An 18,587-nucleotide genomic window follows, 5' to 3' on the forward strand; every position below is an offset into this window, starting at 1 on the left:
GGATCCTCGACGGCTAACTGATTCGATGGAACTTGTTGGAACTCCATGGCAGCTGGAAACAGCCGGTAATTTACGTTATAACTACTCTCAACAGGAGGGCATGAAGCTAGAGAAATCTATAATTGCTTTAATTACTTACAAGGTGAAGACAACACTAAAGTAGACGGTGTTCCAAAAAGTATGCTGAATGCTGTAACAGTCAGACTGGTGCAATGCTGGAAAGATTTAACTCTTGTCAGAGAAACGGAGGGCCCACCTCTGATTTTATTACAAATATCAAGTTAATACCACAAGGCTGTGATTATGCTGATTTCAGAGACACTGTGATAATGCATCAATTAATTTCTGGACTTTCTGATAAAAATTTGAGGGAAGAACTATCACATAATAAGCATCTAACTCTAGAAACTGCTGTACAAAAATGTCTTGCTTATGAACAAAAACAGAATCAATACCGTCAGTCTTTACAAACACAGAATCAGTGTCTAGAAAAGAAAATCGGAAAAAACGGCGCCAAAACCTACCACGAGGCAGAGGCAGGATTGAAGGGAGTTCTGAGCGGCAGCCATCTTGAGAAAGGAGTGCGCATATGCGCAGTTGCGAAAAGAGCGCACAGTGCACAGTACAGGAAACTTCGGAGTGTGCATGGGCAATCGAGTCCTATGCATGATGTCACGAGCGTCATGATGTCAGAGAACCAGGACCACGGCCACTTAAAAGGGAAATGCACGAAAATGAGCAAGAAGAAATTTAAAGCTGCAAAGCCCAATTTTCTTGCCTCAAAAGACAGAACAATGCCCGAACTTACACCAGCAGTTGAAAATAACTTTCACAACACCCTGGAACAAGCAGTTAGCACCGCCCCAGAAGATGTTATGGTCCTTGTAGACTACGACTCAGACAAAGATTTCATCTTGGGAGATGGCTACCCCAGTACCAAATCCGAACCGCAACTAGAGGTGTTATACCGTGAAGACCCCGACGGTGTGTTCTTCGGACTGGGGAATCTTCAGCCCAGCATATATGACATACCGACTCGTGAGTGCAGGATTATGCTGCAGCCTGACGCCAAGAAACAGAGAGTGGTCCACGCACCACGAAGGGTCCCAGCCTCCACACAAGATGATTTGTTCATTGAACATGAAGAGAACGATCTCAACTCTGAAACAAAAAGCAATGGTTTGTCCAACGAACAATACACACAATACTGCTCAGACATGTTATTCGGAGATTCTGATCACAGCATCAGCAACACGGTTGAAAAGCTCCATACGACTCTTCTCACAGTAGATGAATCCAATACCATGGTGCCATGGCAGATCGCCGGTACATTGGATGACAGCAATACCCAAGATGAAGATGACGCCACACAGAGAGCACAGAACGACTCCGTTGAGAGAGCACATTTCGACTCTACAGCAAGAACACTGCACGACTCCACAAAGAGAGCGATGACAAACTCCACAGAGAGAGCGATGAAGGACTCCACGAAAAGAGCGACGCAGGCCTCCACAAAGAGAGTGACGCAAGTCTCCACAGAAAGCTCGGTGACAGACTCAAAAATGGAAGCAAGCAAATACTCCATAGCGAACGCCACGCATGTACAAGACCATGAAGATCTATCAAGCTTATTTGAGCCACCAGAAGAAGACACTGAATGTCTACCCACTGTATGTGAGACAAGTGATGAAGAAATCACAATTCCCATACAGGATGTGCAGGATCACAGCGAGACTGACATATCTCAGCTCATCTGCACAGAAGCACTCAATAATCAGAGGACGGCCACTCATGAGTCCAGAGAGACCACGTCAATTGAAACCTTGAAGATTTTGACTCCAGAAGAGGAGCACTACAACCCACAACAAAATGAAATTGTGAAGATTTTGACTCCAGAAAAGGAGCACAAAGAGATCACAGATGATTCAAGTGACCCTGAAATGACTCCAAAAGAGAAGCACCAAGAAATCAATGATAATTCAAATGAACCTGAAATGACTCCAAAAGAGGAGCGCCTCGAAATCAATGATGATTCAAGTGAACCAGAAATGACTCTAGAAGAGGAGTACCAAGTAAGTAAAGATGAGGAATCGAATCCACCACAAATGACTGATGTCACCAACATCAATGCAACATCAGATCATTCTCACAATTCTCAAGAAGATACACTCAATGTAGCAGAGACCACAAAGGACACTGACACCAATAACTGTGACAATGACTCAAATCATTCACATGGCACACTCATTGAGCGCAACAGGAACAACAAAAACCGCAAGAAGCACAGCAGAAACAAGAACAACAACAGCAACAACAAAAACAACATGCAGCGCAACAAGAATGACAAAAGCAACAAGAAGCATCCCAGAAACAACAAGCCCGACAAGAAAAAGAACAAGAATAAAAGCAAAAACAACAAAAACAGATTCAACAAGTGCAACAAAAAGAACAACAGGAACGACAACAACAAGAACGCCAACGAAAACAACAAAGACAGAAACGACAGAAACAACAACAATGAAACAACGACCTGTACAACATGGTACAACTCTGCACATGAAGGACAATGCCACAGCACACTGCGAAACAATGACAGGACTACAAACATACCATGGCATGATAAAGAATCTCACAAATTCACATCTGCTCCAGAACAAACAAGCAAAACAGCTTTCACGAACGATGACATACAGAATCAATACCACAAACACAAGAAAAAGTCGAGGTCAGACAATGGTGCGACACAGAATCGCTACCCGCAATCAAATGGAACAGGGGAAAAAGGTGTCCACATCATTGAACGACTCATCAGCAAAGCAGCCGAGTCACGTTCCGACATCAACCTAGCTCTGTTATCGTACAGAGCAACCCCACTGAGCTCAGGACTGTCACCAGCGCAAATGCTCTTCGGCAGAGACATCCAGACAACTCTACCTGCAAAGCAATTCCGAGACCCCGGCAACGCACCGATTTTCATAGACATGCGGGCACTATGCTCCAAACAAAAACTATACTATGATCAACATGCGATCCCACTCAAGCCACTGACAATAGGTGACACCATCAGAATCAGGGACCCAGAAGGCGGATGGTCTGAGTCAGCCACGGTGATCAGGCAGAAGGCACTGCGGTCCTACATTGTCAAATCATCTGCGGGAGTACTTTCTCGCCGTAACCGCCGGGATCTATCAGCGATTCGACCTACAACGCCAGTGTTTCCCACACTGGACTTGACCGAGTCCATTTGTCCACAGGACATTCCTCGCCACACAACGCCAAACAGAACTCTTGATGACATCAAACCATCATCCCAACTACCACCGTTAAGATGCTCCAGCAGAAGTCGTAAACACCCGACCGGCTAGATTTGTGACGACACTTCAACGCACGCACAAGACGAATATGGACAACATTTCTCACGATGGACTCACAACACAGTTACATGTTTCTCTATTACTTTTATCATTTTCACAGTGGGCAGGTTTGCATATTCTCACCACTAATTATGTACAGTTTTCTTGAGGCCAGTATGGAAAACATGTCCAATAAAAGGGTGGGAATGTAGTGATCTGTACATCCGTACATACATCTGCACATACACCAGGCAATGCAGACAGATGTAACAGCCACAACATCACTAGAGGGCATCAGAGACGGGTATAAAGGGTCCAGCCCAGGGTAGGATCTGCCTCTTTCAGAAGCACAGGGCTAGTGAGCAGCAGCAGACAGAGACAGCTCAGCATAGGCAGCTTACCTTAGCTTCACTGGTCATACCTCTTGACTGTATTATATCTAGTTAAGTTCTGGAAACAGAACGAAGCTACTGAATAAAGTATTTGTGTTAACTGGAAGTCTACAGTCTTTATTCAGATTTAGAGAATAACATATTCTGTGGTGCAGCGCTTTCTGACAAGTTGAAAAAGTACAGGCGGACATTTTGCTGAATTTAAGAGGGCGTGAAATGTTTGCAAGATTTCGATCATTTACTTTCCAATCCAACGACGGGAAAGAAGATCATGAGACAATCTTGAACAAATTAGAAGCCATATGCCCTCCGGTTAAGAACTTCATTCTTGATCGTCATATTTTTCAGCTCACCAACCAAATAACACGGCAGTCTATTCAATCCTACGTTGAAAATTTTTGTGTCAAAATGCACGTTTGGAAATTTTACAGATTGGTTGGTTGGTGGAGTAAACAGTGATGTGGTCCAAAAACAATTACCGCAACTAAAAGATTTAATGTTATAGTCTGCAGTGGAAATGTGGATGCTTAACAAACAGTCTGAAACATCAAGCAGAGAATTTAGGCTGGAAATGGTGCCATCTGGACGGGGCAATGAAGTTTTTGCAGCGCAGGGGGTGCCCGGAACCAACTGCAGTGGCCAACATCCCCAAATACGTTTTGCATTTGGAAAACAAAACAATCGGTGTGGCAAGTGGAACCACTTTGCCAAATGCTGCAGTTCCAAGCAAGAATAGCCTTCTTTTGTGAACAGTAGCATGGCTACTAATTGATCTCCAAGGGCTAGGCGCATTAGTAAGAACATTGAATTATGATTCAACCAAGTAGTACAATCATGGTACCAGAAGCAACTACATTAACATCAACATTATACTGCAAAAGTGTGGAATTTGCCACGGAAAAGAACGAGATCTTCACTCGGGGGCTGGTTTAGCACAGGGCTAAATAGCTGGCTTTTAAAGCAGACATAGGCAGGCCAGCAGCACGGTTCAATTCCCATACCAGCCTCCCCGAACAGGCTCTGGAATGTGGCGACTAGGGGCTTTTCATATTAACTTCATTTGAAGCCTACTTGTGACAATAAGCAATTTTCATTTCATTTCATTTCACTAAGCTTCATGCACTCTCTTGTAGCGCCAGCCCTAGTTAAGATCGATAATGGTACAAAGCACAATGTACTATCTAGCCACAAATATCGGCGATAAACCCAGATGTGATACTGGATCCCGACCAACAGTTTGAACTCATGGTTTATGGTGGACAATCACTACCTAGGGTGTAACTACCCTTAGTTGTGCACAAGGAGACTTTGATTTTCACATTGCAAATCAAGATGTAAAGTCTCTGCTAGGACCTCAAGATAGCATCACTTTAGGTCTCATTCAGCTTGACCCAGAAGTGCATGCGCTACAACTGCACGCCCCAGAGGTGGCAAATTACCACTTGTGTATCACATGAGATAAGATGACTCTGTTCCACCGACAGTATGGGTGTCAAGGAGAGTACCTGTAGTCATGAGTATAATGCGGTGTGTCCCATGTCTGTACAACACACAATGTGATTCATGAGTCTCGCATAATGTACACAAGCCATAGAATAGTCTCACCTCCACCTGTTGGTGCTATCACACACTCTGGGCGTCTGAGCATGCCCAACACATGGGATTTCTTCACCATATAGACTGTTTGGACTGCCAAACATTGCTTTGCTTTGTCTTCTTAACACTGTTGTGAAGCTAAGTTATTTTGTACACACATCTGTATATAGTTTTCACGGTGTACACTGTTACACCTCATACCACCGGAGGGCCAACTACTTGGGGACGATGTAGGCTGGGTAGTCATATAGTTACGTGATGACACGGTCATGTCTCGCGTCACGTAGCTGAAGTGCACCAGATTTCCCTGGGACAGAGCACATGTGTTTCTTACACCTACAGAGTTGGTTAAATAAACTTACTGTTACTACAGGCATTTGCAGTCAGTGATTTAGCGAACCACAGAAAAACACATTATCAATCCTTATTTACCCTGAGAAGCTGGTGTGGGCCTACATGTACACTCCAGTCCATGTCAGTGGTTTGATAAAACTGAGAAACCTCCTCGGTCGTTACAGATGGCAGTAAAGTGGCAATGACATCAGTACTTGCCCAAAGTCCCAAGGTTAGCAGGCTTACTTCGCCAGAGGGTATTAGTGAAACAGTTTTATTTTTACAACAATATGAGAACTTCATGGTCACTTTTAATGATACCGGCTCTTAAAAATTGCATCTAGAATTTTTGCCTTCTAATGCTAACTGTACTAACATAATCATATGAACTACAAAGAATTTCGGCTTCAGATCGCTTGTTTAATAAATTATATGCATTTCACGGTTAGATTGAAATTGTGTCTAAAATGTGCTTGAAATTGCACCAATTTTCCAATCTGAATTTGCACCTTATTTTTATTATCCCAAAACTTAAGGTTTCCCATGAATCAGTACAACAGAGTAGCGTTATGTAACAAAGGCTGGGAACAGAGTCAATCAAACCTCTCGTATCTATTGAATATTTTTTGCCATCAGTGTGAGATGGAAGGTCTAAAGGCCAAGGATTCTTTTCTCCCTTTCTGCTATGGGCTTGCATTTAAGAGCATTGATTGATTGAATTAATGTATTAATGCACATGTTTTAAGAGTAGTGAGTAATTAATTTCAATCTGAACAGTGTGCAAAGTGACTTTATTGGCAAGTAATTTTAATTACTCGATCCTGAGCATTGTTAGTGCTTGCACAGAAAGTGTAAGTGCAATTTGACAAACTTCTCCCAAAGTGGATGGAAATGAAGGAGATGGCGGAAAAGCGCATGCCTACTAGTTCAATCTGGAGGCCTGGCCGATGTGCAGGAAGGACATGCTTCAGATACAGTGATTGTTGAACCAGTGTAAAAGATCATGGAAAATAGTGGTTTTAAGTACAACTCACATGTTTTAAATTTCACAGGCCCTAGCACTGACTTGACTGATTCTGCCTGCATTGTCCGAATATAATTAGTGGAAACAAGCTGCAGCTTTACAAAGAAACAAAGAAATGTACAGCACAGGAACAGGCCCCTCGGCCCTCCAAGCCCATGCCGACCATGCTGCCCGACTAAACTACAATTCTATACAGCGCAGGACTCCAAAACTGCATTGTTGGCAAAGTGACAAAACGCTCCTAAATTAAAAATTCCAGCTATTTGGTGCCCTGTTTAATTTCGACTGAGCTCAATAAACATTGTACCTGTGGGTTTTGGTCTCCAGCATACCTCAAGGCTACAGGAGTGCAGCCAATGGCAAACACTTATTTCTTCTCTTGAAACTTGCATTCCATATGAAAACAACTGAACATATATGTGGGGCTACAAATCTGCCAATGGGTCAAAGACATTTCTTGCCACAAATTCAATATGAGAAGCTGATCCTGTTCATGTGTGTTCTAAGTCCTTGTATTACACAGCACATCCCAGCTCCCAAAGTGACGAGTGTGGTGGATAAACGGTCATTCCAGCATAACAGGAAAAGAATAAGCCAGGCATGTAAACAGATGCCTTAACTCCGAGAGACCGCAATAGCTTACGTGGGATGCAGAAAGTACAAACTGATGGACAAAGAGGAGATTTTAAAAAAATTATATAGACTTCCCGACTGAAAAACGGGGCTGCACACAAAACATATTTTTCCCCCTTTGTTTCCCAATCTCTCTCAGTCTGTATTTGAGGATTTCAAGTTGCTTCTGTCATGTGAGAGTACCTTTAAGAAATGGGTGTTTTTATAGAATAACCGTAGTGAGAGTACCTTTAAGAAATGGGTGTTTTTATAGAATAACCGTAGTGAGAGTACCTTTAAGAAATGGGTGTTTATTACTGCAGTGATGTCAGAGTGTGGGTGGAGCTGGGCTGTCTGTCAGCTTTTAGTTTCACTGAGAAAAGCTTGGGTGTGTGCGTTTTTTTTGGTTTCATTTCAGTGTTGGAGCTGCAGTCAGCCACAGAAGGTGTAATGTTGTTCCCTCTGACATGATCATTTGGTGAATTCAGAGTGATAACTATTCTCAGTAGTGAATTTAAACCTGATGTGCTTCTGTTAAAAGATTTTTTAAAGTCTTATGGATGTTAAAAGGAAAGCTTAAAGGATTACTTAGTGTTGTGTTCTTTGGGGGTTGTATTTGAATTAATGGTTGTTAAGATGTTCACTGTATGTTTTAAAAAGGTTAACTTGAGTTCATAGAATAAATATTGTTTTGCTTAAAAAAATACTTTTCGATTTCTGCTGTACCACGCCTGTAGAGTGGGCCGTGTGCTCCCCATACCACAATCTAGTAAAAATTGTGGGTCAGGTGAACTCCATGATACACTTTGGGGTTCTCTAAACCCTGGCCCATAACACTTCTCACTCATCCTGTAACTGATAGAAGGTGCCACCAGAAGTAGAAAGTGTTCCGTTATTCTATTTGCCAGAGTTGCCTTCTTATTTGAAGCAGGAAAAACATTTAACCAAAAGTACAGCTAAATTACTTTCAGGAGATTTCTCAAAGAGAAAATGCAAATGAGGAAGTCAGGTATCAGGAGCACAGATGTGAAACCACAATTGTAGATTGGATGTTACCAATATTTCCAGTTAGTGAAATGCACTTCTGATATTTTGACACGGACGCAATTAATAACTGACTAAATTCAGAAAAGAGAATGAGTTGTTTGAGACACTGGATTCAGATATGGCATCTAAGTTCTTATGAAGAGAAATTGGCAAGCCAAAAGTTCAAAAATAAAAAGGGATCTTAGTTGACCCATTATGCACCATAAGTAAACATATGAGGTTGGATTATGTTGTCAAATTAATTGATGCTCAAGTTACACAGTGCCGAACCTCTGGCTATGGAGTAGCTGCAGAAACAGTGTACCAAGGAGGGAAGTTAAAATGCAAAGGATCAAAATTAATTTGATCGGGAGGAAGAGCAGGAGATAAGCACCACAGAAAATGGACCCCCCGCCGGGTCGGAGAATGGCCGTTGGCCGCCGTGAATCCCGCCCCCACCCCCGCCGAAGTCTCCGGTACCGGAGATTGGGCGGGGGCGGGAATCGGGCCGCGCCGGTTGGTGGGAACCCCCGCTCAATTCCCGCCCAGAAATTGCCTGTCCCGCCGGCGTAAATTGAACCTGGTATTTACCGGCGGGACCAGGCGGCGTGGGCGGGATCCGGGGTCCTGGGGGGGGGGGGGGGGGGGGCGCGGGGTGATCTGACCCCGGGGGGGGCGCCCCCACGGTGGCCTTGCCCGCGATCGGGGCCCACCGATCCGCGGGCGGGCCTGTGCCGTGGGGGCACTCTTTCCCTTCCACATCCGCCACGGCCTCCACCATGGCGGAGGCAGAAGAGACTCTCCCCACTGCGCATGCGCGGGAAACTGTCAGCGGCCGCTGACGCTCCCCCGCATGCGCCGCATTTCCGCGCCAGCTGGCGGGGCAACAAACGCCATTTCCGCCAGCTGGCGGGGCGGAAATCCCTCCACAATAACTCCCATTTAACAAATAAACACGTCAATAAGGAAAAACGCCCACTCTAACCTAAACAAAACAGAAAAACCAAACGCCACCCCCTCCCCCCCTGGGTTGCTGCTGCTGTTGACCTCCACCTAACGTTTTGCTAAAAAGTCTAGGAACGGTTGCCACCGCCTGGAGAACCCCTGCACAGACCCTCGCAAGGCAAATGTTATCCTTTCCAGCTTGATGAACCCTGCCATATCGTTAATCCAAGCTTCCACGCTTTGGGGGCTTCGCATCCCTCCACATTAGTAAGATCCTTTGCCAGGCTACCAGGGACGCAAAGGCCAGAACACCGGCCTCTTTCGGCTCCTGCACTCCCGGCTCGTCCGATACCCCAAATAATGCTATCCCCCAGCTCAGCTTGACCCGGGTGTTCACCACTTTGGACATAGTCCTCGCAAATCCCCTCCAAAACCCATCCAGCGCCGGGCATGTCCAAAACACGTGGTCGTGATTTGCTGGGTTCCCCGAGCACCTCATATACCTGTCCTCCACCTCGAAAAACCTGCTCATCCTCGCCCCTGTAATATGCGCCCTATGGACAACTTTGAACTGTATTAGGCTGAGCCTGGCGCAGGAGGAGGAAGAATTTACCCGACTCAGGGCATCAGCCCACAGATCTTCATCCAGCTCCTCCCCCAGCTCCTCCTCCCACTTACCCTTTAACTCCTCCACCGAGGCCTCCTCCGCCTCTTGCTGCTCCTGATAGATCGCCGAGACCTTGCCTTCTCCAACCCATACACCCAAAATCACCCTGTCCTGAATCCTTCGTGCTGGGAGCAATGGAAATTCCCTCACATGCCGTCTCACTAATGCCCTCACTTGCCTGTACCTAAAAGCATTCCCGGGAGGTAACCCAAATTTCTCTTCTAGCGCCCCTAGGCTCGCAAAAGTCCCATCGATGAATAGATCCCCCATTCTTTTAATCCCAGCCCGATGCCAGCTCAGAAACCCCCCAGCCATCCTACCCGGAACAAACCTGTGGTTCTCTCGTATCGGGGACCAGACCGAGGCCCCCACCTCGTCCCTATGTCGCCACCACTGCCCCCAGATCTTCAGAGTCGCCGCCACCACCGGACTCGTGGCGTACCTTGTCGGAGGTGCCGTCACCAGCGCCCTCAGGCTCGTGCCCACACAAGACGCCACCTCTAGCCTCTTCCACGCCGCCCCCTCTCCCTCCATTACCCACTTACGGATCATCGCCAAATTAGCTGTCCAATAATAGCCACATAGATTCGACAGCACCAGCCCCCGCTGTCCCTGCTACGCTCCAAAAACACCCTCTTCACCCTCGGGGTCTTATTCGCCCATACGAATCCCAAAATATTCCTGCTTACCCGTTTAAAAAAAGCCTTGGGGATTAGGATGGGCAGGCACTCGAACACAAACAAGAACCTCGGGAGGACCGTTATCTTGACCGACTGCACCCTACCCGCCAGGGAGAGTGGCAGCATATCCCATCTCTTGAAGTCCTCCTCCATCTGTTGCACCAACCCTGTCAAATTGAGCTTGTGCAGGGCCCCCCCAGCTCCTAGCTACCTGGATCCCCAGGTATTGGAAGCTCCTCTCCACCCTCTTCAGCGGTAGCTCGTCTATCCCCTTTCCCTGGTCCCCCGCATGCACCACAAAGAGCTCACTCTTCCCCACATTGAGCTTATAGCCCGAGAAGTCCCCAAACTCCCTAAGGATCAGCATAACCTCCGCCATCCCCTCCACTGGGTCTGCAACATATAACAACAGGTCATCAGCATATAACGACACCCGGTGTCCCGCCCCCCCCACCGGACCATTCCCCTCCAGTTCCTAGACTCCCTCAGTGCCATGGTCAGCGGCTCAATTGCCAGTGCAAACAACAAGGGGGATAAGGGACACCCCTGCCTCGTCCCGCGATACAACCTAAAGTACTCCGACCTCCGCCGGTTCGTAGCCACACTCGCCACTGGGGCCCTATATAACAGCCTGACCCATCTTATGAACCCTTCCCCGAACCCAAACCTCCCAAGCACTTCCCAGAGATACTCCCACTCCACCCGATCAAAGGCCTTCTCCGTATCCATAGCCGCCACTACCTCCACTTCCCCCTCCACCGAGGGCATCATGATCACATTTAAGAGCCTCCGCACATTCGTGTTTAACTGCCTGCCCTTCACAAACCCCATCTGGTCCTCATGGATCACTCCCGGGACACAGACCTCAATCCTCGTAGCCAGCAACTTCGCCAACAGCTTAGCGTCTACATTGAGGAGCGAAATCGGCCTATACAAACCACATTGCAATGGATCCTTATCCCGCTTCAAAATCAACGAGATCAGCGCCCGGGACATTGTCGGGTACAGGGTCCCCTCCTCCCTCGCCTCATTGAAAGTTCTCACCAGCAACGGGCTCAACAGGTCCACATACTTTCTGTAAAATCCAACCGGGAACCCGTCCGGTCCCGGGGCCTTCCCCGCCTGCATGCTCCCCAATCCTTTAACCAGCTCCTCCAGCCCCATCGGCACCCCCAAACCAGCCACCTGCTCCTCCTCCACCCTCGGGAACCTCAGTTGATCCAAAAATCACCCCCCCCATTATCAAGCCCCGTGTTGAAGTCCCCCCCCATTATCAAGCTCCCTGCCTCCAGATCTGGGATCCAACCCAGCATACGTTTCATAAATCCGGCATCATCCCAATTCGGGGCATATACGTTCACCAGTACCACCCGCGTCCCCTGCAACCTACCACTCACGATCACGTATCGACCTCCATTATCCGCCACAATATTCATTGCCTCAAACGACACCCGCTTCCCCACCAGTATCGCAACCCCTCTATTCTTCGCATCCAGCCCCGAGTGAAAGACCTGCCCTACCCATCCCTTTCTCAGCCTGACCTGATCTGCTACCTGTCTGTAGTGTCTCCTGGAGCATGACCACGTCTGCCTTCAGTCCCTTGAAGTGCGCGAACACCCAGGCCCTCTTGACCGGCCCATTCAGGCCCCTCACATTTCCATGTTATCAGCCGGATCAGGGGGCTCCTCGCACCGTCCGTCCCCCCCCCCCCGGCTAGCCATCCCCTTTTTTAGGCCAGCCACGTGCCCGCGCCTCCCGCACCCTCCAGTCCCCCAGGCGGCGGACCCCCGCCCCGACTCCCTCTTCTACTTCTAGCTCCCCTTTGGCCAATACAGCAGCAACCCAGTTCCCTCCCCCCCCAGCCAGATCACCGTCCAGCCATTTTGCTCCCCCCATTACACTCCCGTAAGTCAGCTGACTCCTGCTGACCCCGGCCACTCCTGCCATTCCAACGACCCCCCAGTGTGGGAATCCCCCCACCTCCCCCTGTCGATCACTGTGTGCTCCCCTCCAGCACCACCCTTACCCCCAAGCCCCGCCCCTCCTTTACTTAGTGCGGGAAAAAGCACGCGCTTTCCATCTGAGCCGGCCCCGCCTCCTATGGCGCAGCTCCTTTTTCTGCGACCTCGGCCCAGCTCCCCATCCCCGAGCTTCCAACCCCCCCCTTCATCAGCGGGGACCTGCCCCTACAGTACCGGTGCCCACACTCACACAGCCCCCACATCATATCCACTCACCCCTTCCCATTTCCCCTCTTCCCAACCTGAAACCAAAAGAAGAACACTCCCAAAATACAGTAAACACCCCCCCACAACAAACCCTCAGTTCGAGTCCAGCTTTTCAGTCTGAATAAATGTCCATGCCTCATCTGGCGTCTCAAAATAGTGGTGACGGTCCTGAAACGTGACCCACAATCGTGCTGGCTGCAGCATTCCAAACTTCACCCCCTTCCGATGGAGAACCGCCTTGGCCCGATTAATTATGTTCTGTTCTATGTTCTTCTTGGCCACCTCCGCACTCCAGTCCTGGGAGACACGGATCTCCGTATTCTCCCATCTGCTGCTCCGTACTTTCTTCGCCCATCTCAGGACGCTCTCTCTGTCCATAAAGCGGTGGAACCTCACCACTACAGCCCTTGGCGGCTCATTGGCTTTAGGCCTCCTTGCCAGGACTTGATGAGCCCCATCCAGCTCCAGGGGCCTTGGAAAAGCTCCCACGCCCATCAGCGTGTTGAGCATTGTAGTTACATATGCCCCAGCGACGGACCCCTCTGCTCCTTCAGGGAGACCCAGAATCTGAAGACTCTTCCTCCTCGACCTGTTCTCCAGGTCCTCAAACTTCTCCTGCCACTTCTTTTGTAGCGCCTCGTGCGCCTCCACCTTCACCGCCAGGCCCAAAATCGCGTCCTCGTTCTCTGAGGCCTTCTGACGCACCTCTCGAATCGCTGCCCCTTGGGCCTTCTGGGTCTCCACCAGCCTTTCGATCGATGCCTTCATTGGCGCCAGCATTTCTGCTCTCAGCTCCGCAAAGCAGTTTTTAAGGACTCTTGCTGCTCCAGCGACCACTGCGCCCACGCTGCTTGATCTCCACCTACCGCCATCTTGCTTTTCCTCCTCCGCTCCCTTTGCTGCTCCAAAACCACTTTTTTGATCGCTCCACTCCTGGTCCACTCCATACAGTGTTGGGGGAACCTTGCTATCACCTTCCCAAACTGGGAAGCATCGTACAAGTGCCGCTGGGGCTCCTCAAAAGGGCCCAAAAGTCCACTATTGGCGGGAACTGCCGAACGTGCGACCTACCTCGGCATAGCCGCAACCGGAAGTCTTGTAGTTTTTTTATATCTTGGCTTAAGACATGGCCACCAACATTGGAGTGAAAGAAAAATGGGATACACAAGAGGCAAATATACTTCCCGCCATATAAAATAGGTGAAGGAACCACACTGCCAAGTATTAATCCATTTGCTTGACCTCAAAAAAACTTAAAGGGATGTAAAATCAAAACAACACTCAAGTACATTTTTAAAATTTCATTCTGGGACGTGGAGTTTGCAGACAGGATCGACGTTTAATGTCCATTGCTAGTTGCCATTGAAAAGGTGGTGGTGGACCTTCTTCGTGAACTGTTGCAGTGAAGGTGTTCCAACACTGCTGGGGAGTTCCAGGATTTTTCCAACAACAAAAATAGAAATGGCGATCCACGGCCAAGTGAAGAGGATGTGGAACTCGGAGTGGAACTGAGGCAATGGTGTTTATAGTAATCATAGAATTTACAGTGCAGAAGGAGGCCATTCAGCCCATCGAGTCTGCATCGGCCCTTGGAAAAAGCAGCCCGCTTAAGCCCACACCTCCACCCTATCCCCATAACCCAGTAACCCCTGCGAACCTTTTTAGACACTAAGGGCAATTTATCACAGCCAATCCACCTAACCTGCACATCGTTGGACCGTGGGAGGAAACCGGAGCGCCCAGGGGAAACCCACGCACACACGGGGAGAATGTGCAAACTCCGCACAGACAGTGACCCAAGGAGGGAATCGAACCTGGAACCCTGGAGCTGTGAAGCAACTGTGCTAACCATTATGCTACCGTGCTGCCCATGCACCTGCTATCCTTCTAGGTGATGGAGGTCGTGGGGTTTGGGAGCAACAAGGGAAGACGCATTGGTCATTGCTGCTGTAGGCATCTTGTAGTTAATACATGCTGCAGCTACAGTGCACCAACAGCAAGGGAATGGCTATTCAAGGACATGTAACAAAATAATCTAATAAACTACTGCTGACACAGTTTTAGAAGGGACAATGCAGTCAAGTACCTGGAGGACACACTGAAGCTGTACAATGTACTGGGCATGCCACACCCGGAGCAGTGCTTTTCACCGCAACACAATTATCTTAGGTTTTGTCCAATGTGTGCAGGAAGGTTTCCTGACACAGTATGTAGATAGGCCAACGAGAGGCGAGGCCATATTGGATTTGGTACTGGGTAATGAACCAGGACAGGTGTTAGATTTGGAGAAAGGTGAGCACTTTGGTGATAGTGACCACAATTCCATTACGTTTACTTTAGTGATGGAAAGGGATAGGTATATACCGCAGGGCAAGAGTTATATCTGGGGGAAAGGCAATTATGATGCGATGAGGCAAGACTTAGGATGCATCGGATGGAGAGGAAAACTGCAGGGGATGGGCACAATGGAAATGTGGAGCTTGTTCAAGGAACAGCTACTGCGTGTCCTTGATAAGTATGTACCTGTCAGGCAGGGAGGAAGTGGTCGAGCGAGGGAACCGTGGTTTACTAAAGCAGTCGAAACACTTGTCAAGAGGAAGAAGGAGGCTTATGTAAAGATGAGACATGAAGGTTCAGTTAGGGTGCTCGAGAGTTACAAGTTAGCTAGGAAGGACATAAAGAGAGAGCTAAGAAGAGCCAGGAGGGGACATGAGAAGTCTTTGGCAGGTAGTATCAAGGATAATCCTAAAGCTTTCTATAGATATGTCAGGAATAAAAGAATGACTAGGGTAAGAGTAGGGCCAGTCAAGGACAGTAGTGGGAAGTTGTGCGTGGAGTCCGAGGACATAGGAGAGGTGCTAAATGAATATTTTTCGTCAGTATTCTCACAGGAAAAAGACAATGTTGTCGAGGAGAATACTGAGATTCAGGCTACTTGACTAGAAGGGCTTGAGGTTCATAAAGAGGAGGTGTTAGCAATCTGGAAAGTGTGAAAATAGATAAGTCCCCTGGGCCGGATGGGATTTATCCTCGGATTCTCTGGGAAGCTAGGGAGGAGATTGCTGAGCCTTTGGCTTTGATCTTTAAGTCATCTTAAGGAAGATGAATACAGGAATAGTGCCAGAAGACTGGAGGATAGAAAATGTTGTCCCCTTGTTCAAGAAGGGGAGTAGCGACAACCCCGGTAACTATAGACCAGTGAGCCTTACTTCTGTTGTGGGCAAAGTCTTGGAAAGGTTTATAAGAGATAGGATGTATAATCATCTGGAAAGGAATAATTTGATTAGAGATAGTCAACACGGTTTTGTGAAGGGTAGGTCGTGCCTCACAAACCTTATTGAGTTCTTTGAAAAGGTAACCAAACAGGTGGATGAGGGAAAGCAGTTGATGTGGTGTATATGGATTTCAGTAAAGCGTTTGATAAGGTTGGCTACTGCAGAAAATACAGAGGCATGGGATTCAGGGTGATTTAGCAGTTTGGATCAGAAATTGGCTAGCTGGAAGAAGACAAAGGGTGGTGGTTGATGGGAAATGTTCAGACTGGAGTCCAGTTACTAGTGGTGTACCACAAGGATCTGTTTTGGGGCCACTGCTGTTTGTCATTTTTATAAATGACCTGAAGGAAGGCGCAGAAGGATGGGTGAGTAAATTTGCAGATGACACTAAAGTCAGTGGAGTTGTGGACAGTGCGGAAGGATGTTACAAGTTACAGAGGGGCATAAATAAGCTGCAGCGCTGGGCTGAGAGGTGGCAAATGGGCTTTAATGCAGAAAAGTGTGAGGTGATTCATTTTGGAAGGAATAACAGGAAGACAGAGTACTGGGCTAATGGTAAGATTCTTGGCAGTGTGGATGAGCAGAGAGATCTCGGTGTCCATGTACATAGATCCCTGAAAGTTGCCACCCAGGTTGAGAGGGTTGTTAAGAAGGTGTACGGTGTGTTAGCTTTTATTGGTAGAGGGATTGAGTTTCGGAGCCATGAGGTCATGTTGCAGCTGCACAAAACTCTGGTGCGGCCGCATTTGGAGTATTGCGTGCAATTCTGTTCCCCGCATTATAGGAAGGATGTGGAAGCATTGGAAAGGGTGCAGAGGAGATTTACCAGAATGTTGCCTGGTATGGAGGGAAGATCTTATGAGGAAAGGCTGAGGGACTTGAGGCTGTTTTTGTTAGAGAGAAGAAGATTAAGAGGCGATTTAATTGAGGCATACAAGATGATCAGAGGATTGGATAGGGTGGACAGTGAGAGCCTTTTTCCTCAGATGGTGATGTCGTGCATGAGGGGACATAGCTTTAAATTGAGGGGCGATAGATATAGGACAGATGTCAGAGGTAGGTTCTTTACTCAGAGAGTAGTAAGGGCGTGGAATGCCCTGCTTGCAACAGTAGTGGACTTGCCAACACTAAGAGCATTCAAATGGTCATTGGATAGACATATGGACAATAAGGGAATAGTGTAGATGGGCTTTAGAGTGGTTTCACAGGTCGGCGCAACATCGAGGGCCGAAGGGCCTGTACTGCACTGTAATGTTCTATGTTCTGTTTTAGGCAGGGTGCAAACAAGAGTAAGTGACAAGATTTTTCAGGTTCATTCATTTCCTAAGAAATAAATTCAAGGAAACCCTACGGAATGCTGTATAATCTTTACCACCTTGAGACACTAGTGAAGCATGAATGACCTTCACAAAATGAAATTTTAGCAAATTTAGAGCACAATTTATTAATAGGTGCAGCTGAATAACAATTATCTGTCATATGCCGGAAGATCCTGTCAACAAAGAAAATATTCAGGTTATTCATGGTCAGCTATCTGTCCTCCTGAGACTGATAAAAAAAGACGCATGAACAAATTTGCTGCACAACAGCAAACCATCCAAGAACAACTGCTTCACATCTGCATAAATGTTGATGTTATCACAACAAATCTTCAGGGAAAGAGATGGGCCAAAAAGTTTAAAAAAGCAAGCAAGCATGACCATCACTAGGGGTCTGGGACAGAGGGGGGTTGTGGTTGTGGTAATAAGGCTGGAATCTATCCTAAAGGTCAGGAGGTTTAACTTGTATATTTCAGAAAATAAACTATCCTGGGTTTTGAAGTAAATAAATTACGATAAAAGTGTACAAGATTCTTGGGTTTGCACAGAAGAGCACTGCATACAGAAACAAGGATGCCATGCCAAACATTTACAAATCATTGGTTAGGCCTCAGCTGGACTAATGTATACAATTCTGGGCAGCGTGCTTTGGGGATGATGTCAAGATTCTGAAGAAGCAACAGAAAAGATTTATTACAACGATACTGGGTACCCAAATAATTGGGTACTCTAAAAAAATTTTTAAACGGTTGGAGAAGAATTTTCTACTTAATTTCCCTAATTGACCTGGATTTTTCCTGCTCCCCCCCCCCCCCCAGGTAATTATAGGCTCCTGTGTGGGATGGCAAGTGTACATATTGCAATGCACATGGCATCACATTTGTGTGGAAGCGGCTGATAGGACCTTAGGTCATTTGCTGCCTTGTCATGTTTTGTATACTCGTAAATCCTCGTGGCTGACACAGCGCAAAGATTAGAGCCAAACACCACGGTAAAACAATAAAAATGGAACATGCTTTTCTCTGCACAATCTTCACACGCAAGCTCATTTCAGTGAAGAGATCAATCCAGGTACGACTGACAGAATGCTTCTAACAAGGCAACAACTAGACTCCTTTCAAACGGTTGTTGCTTTAT

The 18,587-nt window shown here is 47.3% G+C and overlaps 1 protein-coding gene across 3 annotated transcripts in view; it reads right to left on the reverse strand.

The window, feature by feature from the left end:
- afg2a (AFG2 AAA ATPase homolog A) overlaps positions 1-18,587 on the reverse strand; it is a 721,265-nt gene that overhangs the window by 512,093 nt on the left and 190,585 nt on the right. The window lies entirely within an intron of this gene.

Source organism: Scyliorhinus torazame, chromosome 3 (genome assembly GCF_047496885.1).
Source record: "Scyliorhinus torazame isolate Kashiwa2021f chromosome 3, sScyTor2.1, whole genome shotgun sequence".
Taxonomy (NCBI): domain Eukaryota; kingdom Metazoa; phylum Chordata; class Chondrichthyes; order Carcharhiniformes; family Scyliorhinidae; genus Scyliorhinus; species Scyliorhinus torazame.